Source organism: Amblyomma maculatum, chromosome 4 (genome assembly GCF_055883805.1).
Source record: "Amblyomma maculatum isolate TAMU_Amacu chromosome 4, ASM5588380v1, whole genome shotgun sequence".
Classification (NCBI taxonomy): Eukaryota; Metazoa; Arthropoda; class Arachnida; order Ixodida; family Ixodidae; genus Amblyomma; species Amblyomma maculatum.
In genome coordinates, this window is record NC_139347.1 from 162,976,385 (window position 1) to 162,981,372 (window position 4,988).

The window sequence follows — 4,988 nt, forward strand, 5'->3', positions numbered from 1 at the left end:
GTCAGGCATTGTAAACATGTACTGGCAGTCATGAGGGGGAGGTAGCCATCCAACGAAGTCAAGATGTACAGGGTCGAAGTGACAGCCAGGTGGCAGGAAAGACTGGCTGGAAGCCTCAGTGTGCCGGGTGTTGTGCCCGCCCAAAGCCGCCCAGAAATTCAACCGGACTCCGAACTTCTCCGGCGAACACCTCCTTCACAAACTTTGGATACTTCTCTTCAAAGCACCAGTGCACTGGAGGCGAGCTATGCCAAGGGGAGAGAAGCGGCGGATTTGAACATGAGCTAAGCATCCTAACAGCTCGGCGCCGTGGCCTTGGCGGTGGACCCCTCCTCACCCCGCGGCATATTTGAAGCAAGAGCGCAGCAAGCTCTCCCATCGTCTCTGCGAAGTAGTAGTAGTAATGCACTTTATTCAGGACTCAAATTAAGCGTCCAACAGGTCGGCTTCCTGTTGTACCAAGGCTAGTTGGTCCTTCGGTGAAGAAGATTCCAGCCAGGCACGCCAGGATACAGGTGGGGGGTATGGATAGTGTGAGGATTGTATGGCGGCAGGACAGAGGAAAAGACAGTGTTCAAGATTCGCGTAGATGGAGGGGCAGTTAGGGCACGAGGGGTCAGCTCGCATGTGATAAAGGGAGAGGCCCGCCGGGGTAATGAGGGCATTTGATTGAATTTTACGGAGGACTCTGGCTTGGGGGATAGTGAGGGCTGGGTGGGGCGCCGGAAGACGGGCGAAATCTTCCTTTAGCTGCGTATAATGCTCTTTCAGGATGTGTTTTAGAGCGTATGCCTCGTCACTTGTCGGTGGGCTGACCCAGGGGATCACCGGAGCCCGGTTATGGAAATCGCGGGCGATCCGATTACACAGCTTATTTCCGGCGATCCCTGAATGACCAGGGATCCACTTTAGACTGACAGTGGCTGGGCTTAAGGCGAAGAGGGCCTCATCGAGACTGTCTCGTAAGTCAACGGGTATGGTGCGGTTGTGGATGGATCGAAGAGCGTTTTGTGAGTCCGTGTATATAATGTAGTTGTTTGTGGAAGGCATTTGCATGAATGTCTGAGCGGCGTGCACGATGGCCGTGATTTCAAGCGTGGTTGAGCAGGGAGGGTTGCTAAAAGGCCCACACGTCTGGCATATGGGGTCCGGAAGATGCGGGGAATGGATGACATATGCGCCGGTGCCAGTGTTTGAAAGGCGTGAGGCGTCTGTGTACGCCACCGTATGAGTAGAGAAAGGAGGGTTGTGGTGGGTAGCTTGTGCTTGTCGACAACCGTCATATAGCCCCGGCTGCATGTGCAGAGGGATGGGTGCAATCCGGAGGTTAGAAGGGAGTGCATGACCGGGTATGTGGAGAGAAAGGTCAATGGGGGGTATTCCAGCCTCCTGCAGAATCCATCGACCCTGTTGCGTGCCGGACAAGCGGGCTAGCTGGCGCTCCCGATGGAGGTTGATGAGCACAGGAAGAGGCAGGAAAAGGCCTGTTTCGTAGAGTCGTTGGTTGGACGTGTGAACTGGGAGATGTAGTGCGGCTTTGTACAGAGTGTTGAGTGCAGCACTGAGCTTGGTAAGGTGTTGCTGTGTAAGTTTAAGGCAAGGTATGTAGTAGAGGATTTTGTTTAGGGCCAAGGCGTGCGCTAACTGCGTGGCCATGACTCGCTTAGTCCAGCATGACGCTTAACTACACGCCGAACCAATTGAGTAACTTGATGACATATGTTAATGGCCTGTTGAACGGAGGGCGTGCTTTGTTTCGTGTGAAGGTGCATACCGAGAACCCGGCATGAATTGACTCGGGGTATTGGTTGGTTATCGATGTGTAGTGATATGAGTGACTGGGTGGAGCCTTGATGTTGTGTATGCGTGAGGAAAAGGAGTTCGGATTTTTCCGGTGCTGGTTGAAGTCCGGTGTGAGAAAGAAAAGAGGAGATGAGGTCAATACCTTGCTGTAGCGTGTTTTCGACATCTCCGGGGACCCGCGGGTGCACCAGAGTGTGATGTCATCAGCGTAAAATATATGATGCAGATCGGGGAGGGAGGTGAGCTTTCTGGCTAGTGCGGTCATGCCGATGTTAAAGAGAGTCGAGGAGAACACAGCACCTTGTGGAGTGCCACGTGTTAGGGCGATTGGTTCAGTAAGAGTATCTTGGAGTCGAAATTGGGCCGTCCTGTTCTGCAAAAAGTTACGGAGATAAGTATATGTGTTATGCCCGCAGTTAGTGTGCTGAATGGAGTCGAGCATGTGATCATGACTGATGTTGTCGAATGCCTTGCGAACGTCAACTGTGACCAAGGCATGTACCTGAGCTGAGGGGGGCTGGAGGAATGTGTGTTCGAGGAGGAGGAAAATGTCTTGCGTCGAGACGTGAGAACGGAACCCGATTAGTGTGTGAGGAAAGAAGTCGATGGCGTCGAGATGCTCCTGAAAGCGGGGCAGAACCATCCGTTCCATAGTCTTTCCCACACATGAGGTAAGGGAGATGGGACGAAGGTTTTGGAGAGTAGACGGTTTACCTGGTTTCGGAAAGGACAATGGTCGAGGATTTCCACTCGCTGGGAAAAGTGCCCTCAGACCAGTATTCGTTGATGTAAGAAAGAAGAGTTTCTTTGTCGGGGTCAGGAAGGTTTCGAAGAAGAGTGTAGGTGACGAGGTCCCCACCTGGTGTCGAGGAGCGGGAATTTTGTGCGAGAGCAAAATCAAGCTCGTTGAGAGAGAAGGGTTTGTCGAGATCTCCTTGAGAGGCGCCTGTGTAAGCTGGATAGGTTGATAGAAGAAGTGGAGGAATGTAGAGGTTCGATAGAGTTTGCTCTAGTTGAGCGGGACCTTGCAGGGATAGAAATTTATCGATAATGGGAGTGGGGTGGGGTTGGGGACCGAGAAGGGAGCGGAGGAGATGCCAGGTGGATTTTTGGTGGAGGGTGCCATTGATGTGGTTACAAACTTTATCCCAGTTAGATGCCTCAAGGGTCGAACAGTAGTGTGTTATGTCAGAGTGTAGTCGGTCTAGTGTTTCTTTTAGTTGGAGGTTGTGTGGCTGTTGTCTGGTTCTTCTAAGGAGCCACTTGCGCCGCTTCCACAGGCTGATTAGGTGTGGGTCAGGAGTCACAGTGGGTGCAGAAGACTTTTCTGTCGTAGTTGCAGATTGTCGTGTCGAATGAAGAGATTGAAGCAAATCTGGATATGGTGGAGCTTGGGATGAGGTGGAAGTGCGGATTTTGCATAATGCTTCCCAGTTTGTGAGGTGTGGGCTACTTTTCCGGTGGCTTAGAGAGAGATCGAGAGATAACAGAATGATATAGTGATCGCTGAGGAGCTGTGCGTCCGTGCTTTGCCAGGTGATTTGTGTGGAGCCTAGGAAGAGCGTGAGGTCAGGGGTGGACGGTTTTTGTGTGCTTGTGCCTGTGCGTGTGGGTGTGTTAGGAGTGTTGAGTACGATGAAGTGATTCTGCATAATGTGTGAGTGAAGTATGCGGCCAGGCCGTAATGTAGTCGGGTAGCCCCAGCTGACGTGCGGGGCATTGAAATCTCCTGCCAGTAGCAGCTCGTGGGTGGGAGCTAGGGATGCAGTGAAAGAGAAGAGTGGTTTGAAAAGGCAGTATTCGGTGGATCTGTTATAGAGATTGAGGAAGCATATAGGGCGCTGTTTTGGTGAGGGATAAAATACGAAAGCAATGTGATAGGGTTGTAGCACGATCGGGACTTCGATGTGTTCGAACTTGAGGTCTCTACGGATGAAAGAGGAAACGAGAGGTTTGGTAGTGTTGGGGGTGTGCATTCCACGGTCCAGGGATGTTATGAGTGTGGCTTGTTTCTTGAAGTATCAGGAAAGCCGGTACAGAAGGAAGAGTGAGAAGCCATTGATACAGAGGTGTTTTATGTGTTCTGAGGCTGTGGCAGTTCCATTGCACAATTTGGAGTGCATTTGTGTTAGCCATTACAGTGCGTTAGAGGTGGGACAGAACGACGAAGACGGCGGGGGGGGAGGTAGAGAACCTACCTCGGCCGCCGGAGTTGGGTGTGTACGTTTGAGAGATTGGGAGGTGGCTTGCATGGGGGTGGGAGTGTTGAGGTGGACGGTTTTTTCGAGGGAAGCGACGCTGTAGGTGAGCTCCTCGATTCGGGAGACGAGAGGTGAGACAGTGGAGAGAACATTAGAAACAAGGGTTTCGAGGGTGGAAACACGTTGGGTGATTTCGGTCAGTTGTTGCTCACACAGGAGAAGACGGTTTTTTAGATCAGTGTATTGTTGCAAAAGTTTACCGGAGGAGGGGTGGAGAGGGGGGGGGGATGGGAGAGTTCCTGGCGTACCTGAGCATGAGGGGGTGTCTTGCGAAGTTGCTGTCAGCTGTGATTTGACCGGGGGCAACCTCTCCTGAGGGGCCACCTGTTCGTTCACTGCGGAGGTGGACTGATGCGGGGTGGGTTCTTTTGGTCCCGTGATTTGAGGTTGAGATTGGGCTGTCAACTGAACAGTGGCAGGACGCAGGAACGATGTGGTCGGTGCTGTAGATGGCGGTTGAAGAGGCATCTGATGAGGCTGGTTCTTTCCCCAGGTAGATGTGGCAGGTAGAGAAGTTAAAAATTGCGTAGATGACTGCGGCTTCGCATGTAGGGCAGTGCTGTCTGGGCCCGTAGGTGGTGAGGCCGTATGAATCGACGTAGCACTGCGTAACTTGATGCGCTGCTCATAGGAAGCTTTGGCCCGGGCTTGGCCTTGCTGATACTGAATGGGACATGCGGTGTCGAAAGGTGGGTGATCTGCTTTGCAGTGAAAGCACCATGGCGAGCAGGGATGGACGTCGTCAGCTGATTGAAGCTGAGTAGAGCAGATACTACAGCGGAGGTAACGTTCGGTGCAGGTACCGCTCGAGACTCTGAGTCTGAGGTCGTCACTAGTGTCCATCGAGAGCAGTTCGCCCCCTGAGAGAGCACGGCGGAATCTCCCCGGCCGTCGCTACACGAGAACAGTCGCGTATGACTATTA

At 52.6% G+C, this 4,988-nt stretch overlaps 1 pseudogene; it reads right to left on the reverse strand.

Annotated features, from left to right (window-relative positions):
* Positions 1 to 426: 426 nt before the first annotated feature.
* LOC146193390 (uncharacterized) lies at positions 427 to 2,461 on the reverse strand (annotated as a pseudogene).
* Between the last annotated feature and the right edge of the window lie 2,527 nt (positions 2,462 to 4,988).